Source organism: Dendrobates tinctorius, unplaced genomic scaffold (assembly GCF_039654945.1).
Source record: "Dendrobates tinctorius isolate UK_male_01 unplaced genomic scaffold, ASM3965494v1 ptg000028l, whole genome shotgun sequence".
Taxonomy (NCBI): Eukaryota; Metazoa; Chordata; class Amphibia; order Anura; family Dendrobatidae; genus Dendrobates; species Dendrobates tinctorius.
The window spans coordinates 72282517-72292161 of record NW_027361696.1 but is presented as its reverse complement, the minus strand read 5'-3'; positions in this window follow the sequence as shown (position 1 = coordinate 72292161).

Genomic DNA, 9645 nt, shown 5'->3' with positions numbered 1-9645 from the left:
CTCGGGGTCCAGACATGTGACTGTGCCAAATTTTGTGGCTGTAGCTGCGATGGAGCGGATGCCAATCCCGGACATACACACATACATACATACACACATTTGAGCTTTATATATTAGATACACTCCTCAGAGCCCTCCATATATTAAAATACACTGAGTCCTTCATATAGTATAATACACTACTCAGTCCTCCATATAGTATAATACACTCCTCATAGTCCACCGTATATTAACCCCTTAACGACCGCCGATACGCCTTTTAACGGAGGTAATTAAGGGTACTTAAACCACAGCGCAGTGAATTCACGGCGCTGTGGAGTAAGTAAATAGCGCACCCCAGTGTCGGATTTTCTCCAGAGTCTTGGCTGCAGGGGGTAGCCGAGACCCCAGAGAACATGAATCAGGTCGGTTTTTACCGACCCCGCTTTGCGATCGCCGTTTTTAACCCTATAACGGCGATCGCAAAAAAAGCCACGATTTTGCATTTAATTTGTCTTTCTTTGAAGTGATCACACATGAGAGGAGAGAGAAATAGGGTTCCCGATCCCCCGGTACCTCTCCGTGGTCCAGGGTCCCGCCGACATCCTCCAGTGCGCGCCGCCATCTTGGATCCGGGGAAAATGGCGGGCACATGCGCAGTGCGCCCCCTGGGAATCTGCAGGCTCCGGCTGGCAGATTCCATTCATTCATTTTGATCACTATGATAAACTATCATAGTGATGAAAATAAAAAAATAGTGAATAACCCCCCCATTTATCACCCCCTTAGTTAGGCAAACATAATGAAATAAAGAAAACATTTTTTTTCATTTTTCCATTAGGGTTAGGGCTAGGGTTAGGGCTAGGTGTTGTGAGTTCATTCTCTGGTTCACCAGTTGTGAGTTCCCCTTCTGGACTCCCTCTAGTGGTGACGGGAGGTGGTGCGGATGGTTTGATCGGTGGAGATCTGCCACCTGAGAATGAGGATGACTATTGGATCTCAGGATTCTCAGATTGGATTTAAGACAGCCGACGCCCTATTCAGTTGCTGGTGATTCCTTCTGGCTTGTCAGCTCTTGGTTTTCAGCTCTGTTCCAGTCATCTAAAGCTAAGTTTTTCTGCTAATGTTCACACTTGATTTTGTTGGTCTATTCAGTTTTTTGTGTGGTCTGCCAGCCCCCGCTGGGGGCTGAGCTGAATTTCCACTCAATGAGTCGTCATTGATCGGCTCTTGGAAAGTTTGCTGCCAGCGGCGCATATTGATGACTTGTGTGTGCATGAGCATTCAGCATGAAAGAACATTCCTCAGACAGCCATTAATAGCATGCCAAGGCATACAAGTAAATTTATTTCCGCATGTAGTGCTGATACATGATACTTAATAAATTGAGATGCTTTGAAAATTTGCTTTATTTTGCTTTTCAGATTTGCATGTCATCAACATGTCTGTGAAGCCTTAGATTTCAACAATTCAGGGACATAAGTTGGGGGGTAGGTGGGGCATGTGACTTGGAAACAGAAGGGAATCGCTCTCAGGCAGCTTTTACCATGAGGTTACATCCAGATGACATAACCTATAAGATATCTTAATGTAAATGGGTATTTGTAATAATGACTGCATCTAATCAGTACTCTTGATTCTTATATGGTCCACAGTCTGATAATTGCTGGTAAAAATGACTCTCAGTATCTCCTTACCACAGTTACAGACGTACTGAAAGTTGTAGGTTAATGCAATATAAATGTATATGGGGATGACCTGAAATTGCAATTGATTTCTAAGCTTTATGATGTATTCATGCACTTATGGTTGTTGTGTTCCTGTATCCCTGCACTGATACTAATTCTGGGGCTGTATTCATGTATTGATGGTGTTTCTGGTATTACTTCATGCACTGATGGTGGTTCTGGGGCTGTATTCATGTATTGATGGTGGTTCTGATATTACTTCATGCACTGATGGTGGTTCTGGTGCTGTATTCATGTACTGATGATGAATCTGGTGATGTATTCATGTACTGATAGTAGTTCTAGGCATATGATCACTTACTGATAATAGTTCTGGTGGTGCATTTCTGTACAGAGGTTGTGGTTGTAGCGCTGTATTCCTGTGATACAATTGATTCTAATCTTGTATACATGTAATAATCCATAACTTGTTAGATAAAATGCTACATTGCCATATTAGTAAAGTACTGTCCCAGCTGATAAGTTCTGAACTGCTACATCTGTATTTATGTAAAGTCTATTAAAGGAAACCTGACAGGCCCCTTGTGCCCCCAGAACCACCAGCAGTTATGTCTACCTATCTAAATTGCATGCATAATAGCCCCTTTATGACATTGGATTTATAAATAGATATTTAGAAAAAATATTTCTAAAGTGCCTTTATGATATGTAAATGAACCCTTTGACTAGTAGATGGGGCGTTAGCTTCCCCAAACTAGTTGGCCTACTTAGCATGTTATTACACCATTGTGGGTGTGATAAAATGACTTATCAGAGACTGCGTGATCACTAGCGCTATACAAATCTCTCACAAGCGCCATCATTGAGCCTCTGAAGCAGGGTGTACATGGCCTGGCTTTAGAGAGGAGCCCTGCGCATGATTAGGAAGGCAGAAGTCTGTATGATGAATCCACAGAAGTCCCGCTCGATATTGAAACAGAAGATGCTACCACACAATGCCCTTGGTAGGTGCGCAGCTTTCCAACATGACATAGGTGGCATTTATGAAGAGCAGAGTGAATGTTATTCAGTGGTCAAGTATGTCTCCTGATCTGAATCCAACCGAAGCACCTATGGAGAGCTGTGAAGAAACCAGTTGAGCATCACTCTCCAACAAGCATTCAGACCGTAATAGAGGTCTTTCTTGGAAAATGAAAATAGAGAGTTGTTGCAATATGTCACCAGTTTGTTCATTCTTTGCCTAGAAGACTTGGTGCTGTTCTTAAAAATCAGAAAGTTCGTATAGCACAAAGTACTAGATGCAGTAGTTTGTATTGTGGGGTGTGTTCATTTTTTCATCAACTAGTTTGAGTAAAACTGAATATTTAAAAATGTTCTATGGCTCAGTTCTGTCAAAATGTCGTGTTCAGTGTGAAATGGATTAAAATCTTCCTTCTCAAAGAGGGTGTACTTACTTATGCTGGACACTGTAAATATATAAAAATATGTAGGCATTCATGCACTGTGTCCAGTTTGGTATATTCTAAATTCTGACTAACAATATGTAAAATATTATAAATCAAGAATTACCAAAGTATATAGCGTGCATACTCTAATATTATTGTCAATGTTTTCAGTGTTTGATCTTCATGTGCATAGTGTGGTAAAATGGATCCCATTATTTACATATATTTATAAATCCTCCAATACTTTATTATACAGGATTATACTGTCCTCTCATTGGCTGCAGGGACATTCTAAAATGCTGTGACCTCACAAGATCGGCGCTATGGGCAACCGCTCTACCAGAACTCCTTTGAGGGCTGCAGTAGGCGATGAGAGTGAGTATGCGTGTCTTGTGCTCCTGCCCTGTCCTTATTATTCCCCATTTCCTAGCTATATAAGTTTTTGATTTCTTGTGATAAGCTTCCTCCACTTCCCAATACTCATATTCAATACTTAATTAATGAGAAAACCTTATATTTGTTCATTAGTTATGGCAATATTTACCATTGATAAAATCTGTATTCAAGATTTAGCTATTTACATGGAAACCTCTCTATTTGTGCTCCTCAGGATTGTGCGAATAACACTAGGAAAATGTGGAGCAAAACTTGGACACCAAATCATGTAAGTCTGAAATAAATAAAGTCATGTAATTCAGAAAAGTGATCATCCGTCTATATAAAAATGAATTTCTATTATGTGATGTCCATTCTTTATGCATGGACCAATCAGGTCAGTACGATTACGATTTTTTTTTTTCATTTATTTGTGATGTCTGGGACTTTGTAAAAAAAAGGAAGTCCCCAAACACTAACTGTTAGGTAGTTGCTCCCTACCTGGCTGTTGTGCCCGGCGCCGTTCTTTGCTGGCATAGATCAGTCACAGACCCTTCCAGCCGGCGATTCAGCTGCTTCTGCTGACCTTCACAGATTGGCGGTTTATTCTCTGCCCTGCTCTGCTGACGATGCCATGTTGATTGACAGTTAGGCAGCGGGGATCCAGCCGTCACCCAGAATGATGTCGGCAGCCCCACTCTGTTAACCGAGCAGGGTGGAAAAGGTACAACAGGCAGATAGGTAGCAACAACTACCTGTCTGCTAGTGCTTAGGCATGTTTATTCTTCTTTTTACAGAGCCCTGGATAGGCCCTTTAAGTGCTGCCAACATTTCAGAAATTCATTAAAAAAAAAAAGTTAGCTTGAGTGACCATTTTCAAATACCCGTAACATGTTTATTTTTTTGTCAATGGAGCTGTGTGACAGCATATTTTTTGTGCGGTGACCTAATATTTTTATTGATCGCATTTTGGGTTAGTTATGATGCTTTGCTTGCTTCTTAATGCATTTTTTGTTGAGTTGTAGCAACCAAAAACCTGTAATTTTGACCGCTTTAACAGATTGAGTCAATTAATTTTATATTTTCCTAGAATGGACTTTTCTGTACACGCTGATACCAAATATGTTTTTTTTCTTTTATGCAATGTTAACTGGAGAAAAAGGGGGTGATTCGAATTTATGTTTTTTTTTTCATTAAAAAAATTCTTTACTTTTTACTTTACTTATTTATCAAGTATTGTCTGTTTGTGGAAAAGCTGGCAATTCATATCCTAATACAAACACAAATTCAGGCTTACATAATCATAGCCGATGAAGAGGACCAGAGAAAAAAATAGGTTTAATCCCACACAGGGTATCTGTAACCTTTTTACTAAGTGAGCACAGTTATACCTCCACCTTCTACATATTATTGATGGTAAACTCTTCCCACTTCTGGGCACTCTGCTTTTTTTATAGTTGTTTCCTATGTATGATTTTATTAAAATATGTAATAAAAAATTGATTTTATATTTTTTTCTCTGGTTCTCTTCTTTGGTTATGATTATGTAAGCCCGAATTTGTGTTTGTATTTTTAGGAAAAGGAAGGAGAATTATCAGACACATCAGACTTGTGAAATAAAAATCAAAAAACTTTATTTGGCATGTCACGCCATATTAAAAGGATGAAAAAACCTTTTACGTTTTTAGGTTTTTTTTATCCTTTCAATATGGCATGACATGCCAAATAAAGTTTTTTGCTTTTTGTTTCACAAGTCTGATGTGCCGGGTATTCTCCTTCCTTTTCCTGTTGTGGCTGGGCTTCTCAGCGAGATCGGCACTCATTTGGATGGGTTACAGCAATTTGTAGCTCCCTGACCGCCTCTCATCTTCCCTGTTTGCATTTTTACTTTATTTGTTAGTCCCCTGAAAGGGAAGATGCCGCGATATTAATTTTTGTATTAAGATTTACTGATTATATGATCTACTATTTGTAATACTAAACTAAATATACTGTTTTTTTTATTATTTATTATTCACTATCTGGAGGCTCACATTTCCATTTGATGGTATGTAACGACACTTACATACTTCAAATACAGCAGCCCCTGTACATAGGAGTGAGTGGTTGCTCACGACCGCATTTCTTTCACTGTGGCTGACTCCTGCAGTGACTTGGGTACGTCCCCGGGGCTGTCAAGGTAACACCTGTGGGAGGAAATCGGCGTCATTCTTGTGACGCCCACAGCATGGACTACATTTTCCCCCTGAACGTGGATGGTGGAGGATGGTGGATGGTGATGGACCGGGGGGGTCACACATTACACTACTGCTCCCATATACGTAGACAGAGCGGGGTCACACATTACACCACTGCTCCCATAGACGTAGACAGAGCAGGGTCACACATTACACTACTGCCCCCATAGACGTAGACAGAGCGGGGTCACACAGTACACCACTGCTCCCATAGACGTAGACAGAGCGGGGTCACACATTACACTACTGCTCCCATAGACGTAGACAGAGCAGGGGTCACACATTACACCACTGCTCCCATAGACGTAAACAGAGCGGGGTCTCACATTACACCACTGCCCCCATAGACGTAAACAGAGCGGGTCGGGGTCTCACATTACACCACTGCCCCCATAGACGTAGACAGAGTGGGGTGGCACATTACACCACTGCTCCCATAGAAGTAGACAGAGCGGGGTCACACAGTACACCACTGCTCCCATAGACGTAGACAGAGCGGGGTCACACATTACACCACTGCCCCCATAGACGTAGACAGAGTGGGGTGGCACATTACACCACTGCTCCCATAGACGTAGACAGAGCGGGGTCACACATTACACCACTGCTCCCATAGATGTAGACAGAGCGGGGTCGCACATTACACCACTGCTCCCATAGACGTAGACAGAGCAGGGTCACACATTACACCACTGCTCCCATATACGTAGACAGAGCGGGGTCACACATTACACCACTGCTCCCATAGACGTAGACAGAGCGGGGTCACACATTACACCAGTGCTCCCATAGACGTAGACAGAGCGGGGTCGCACATTACACCACTGCTCCCATAGACGTAGACAGAGCGGGGTCACACATTACACCACTGCTCCCATAGACGTAGACAGAGCGGGGTCGCACATTACACCACTGCTCCCATAGACGTAGACAGAGCAGGGTCACACATTACACCACTGCTCCCATATACGTAGACAGAGCGGGGTCACACATTACACCACTGCTCCCATAGACGTAGACAGAGCGGGGTCACACATTACACCACTGCTCCCATAGACGTAGACAGAGCGGGGTCGCACATTACACCACTGCTCCCATAGACGTAGACAGAGCAGGGTCACACATTACACCACTGCTCCTATAGATGTAGACAGAGCGGGGTCACACATTACACCACTGCTCCCATAGACGTAGACAGAGCGGGGTCGCACATTACACCACTGCTCCCATAGACATATACAGAGCAAGGTCACACATTACACCACTGCTCCCATAGACGTAGACAGACCGGGGTCACACATTACACCACTGCTCCCATAGACGTAGACAGAGCGGGGTCGCACATTACACCACTGCTCCCATAGACAATGAGATACAACAAGAAAACACAGAATGACAGATGTGAGGTCTCCCAAAACATGCTAAGCAAGGAAAAAAATGGAATAAAAACACACATGTGACATGCACAAATGTGAACACGTCGATCAGACAATGCTCACACCACCCACTAACTGAGATACAACAAGAAAACACAGAATAACAGATTTGCAAAAATACTCTGCAATAAAAAATTGCAGTAATCAGCAAGTGCTGGATAACAAATACAGGGTATTTAGTCGAAACGTTTTTTGAGCAAAAAAATGTACACCAAGCTGCTCCACCACGTTAAGGTAACCTCTATTGAAGCAGTCCCTATCTAATGTATTAAAAACCTGAACATGTGAACAGTGTCTAATATGAACAGGATTCAGACAGGCCGCTCCCTAGTATGGACTTGTGGTCTGAGACAGCTCTTATGTGCATGTCACACAAGAGAGGGGTGGGGTCTCCCAAACCATGCTAGCAAGGAAAAAAATGGATTAAAAACACACATGTGACATGCACAAATGTGAACACGTCGATCAGACAATTCTCACACCACCCACTAACTGAGAGTCAGCATAAGGGGGTCAGCATAAGGGGTTCTTTATGGATATGAGACAGCATAAGGTGTCCTTGTAGAAATGGGGCCGCATAAAATGTCCCTATGGAGATGGGGCAGTATAAGGGGTCCCTATTGAGATGAGGATGCATAAGGGGTCCCTATGTAGATGGGGCTGCATAAGGAGGTCCCTATTGAGATGAGGCAGCATAAGAGGTTCCTATGGAGATGGGGCAGTATTGAGATTTCTAGTTGGAGACAGGGCAGTATTGAGAGCGCTATATAGAGATGGGACAGTACAATGGCTCTGGATGGAGATGGTTCAGTGTAGCAGTGCTCTGTTTGTCACTTTCTGGATAGAGATGGGGCAGTCTAGCGGGCTCTAGATATAAATGAGGCAGTCTATTAAGGCTCTCTATAGTAATTGGTCAGTCTATGGGGTTTATGGATGGAGATGGGGCAGTCTAGGGGGGTCTCTAGATGGAGAGGGAGCAGTGTAGAGGGTTTCTGAATGGAGCCAGCATATGGTGGTTCTATATAGATATGGGGCAGTGTTGGGGGTCTCTGTGTGGAGATGAGGCAGTATGAGGGGGACTCAGTGTGGCACTGCAGCAGTATGAAGAGGGTCTCTGTATGGACATGGGGCAGTATAAAGGGGCTGACATCTACCCAGTGCGGAGTCAACTTTGCTTCTGACCCTGCGCCAAAGTCCTAGTGTAGCATACAGTAGGCTGGTATACACACAACTCTTTCTTACATTAAGTTTTCCCCATTTTTTAACAGAAATAAGTATGGAAAAAAAGACTTAATGATTCATAATACGCAACTAAGTTCTACATACAAGTGCATCTCAAAAAATTAGAATATTATCAAAAAGTGAAACTCTTATTATATAGAGTCATTACACACAGAGTGATCTATTTCAAGTGTTTATTTCTGTTAATGTTGGTGATTATGGCTTACAGCCAATGAAAACCCAAAAGTCATTATCTCTGTAAATTACAGGGTGGGCCATTTATAAGGTTAGACCTGTGTGGGCCATTTATATGGATACACCTAAATTAAATGGGAATGGTTGGTGATATCAACTGCCTGTTTGTGGCACATTAGTATATGGGAGGGGGAAAGCTTTTCAAGATGGGTGGTGACCATGGTGGCCATTTTAAAGTCGGCCCACCCAGGTGTATCCATATAAATGGCCCACCCTGTATCTTGGGCGATAATGTAACAGCCCATTCATGATCCAGTGTAATGGAAGCCTATGAGTGTGTGATGTACAGGACAATGTAAGAAGCTGGAATATTTCATGGACTTTTTATACTTCTCTGTTTTACTTTTACAGCCTGCAGACAGCGACATTGCATGTAAGTAGTCACATTCTTACACGTATTTATACCTTGCCGCAGTGGCGTAGCAACTGTTTGTGGCGCCCGGGGCGGTCGAAAAATTTGCCGCCCCTTTGGTCGTTGATAATTCGGAAGCATCCGAAGAGCCCACACTACACTCAAAGATCTAATTTTTAGTCTGCTACTAACTCTGCTATTATTTCTAAATTTCTAGACTTTCAACTTCTTGCAGTTCTCTACACTCACTGGCCACTTTATTAGGTACACCTGTCCAACTGTGTGTTAAGACTTAATTTCTAATCAGCCAATCACATGGCGGCAACTCAGTGCATTTAGGCATGTAGACATGGTCAAGACAATCTCCTGCAGTTCAAACCGAGCATCAGTATGGGGAAGAAAGGTGATTTGAGTGCCTTTGAACGTGGCATGATTGTTGGTGCCAGAAGGGCTGGTCTGAGAATTTCAGAAACTGCTGATCTACTGGGATTTTCACGCACAACCATCTCTAGGGTTTACAGAGAATGGTCCGAAAAAAAAAAAAAATCCAGTGAGCGGCAGTTCTGTGGCCGGAAATGCCATGTTGATGCCAGAGGTCAGAGGAGAATGGGCAGACTGGTTCGAGCTGATAGAAAGGCAACAGTGACTCAAATTGCC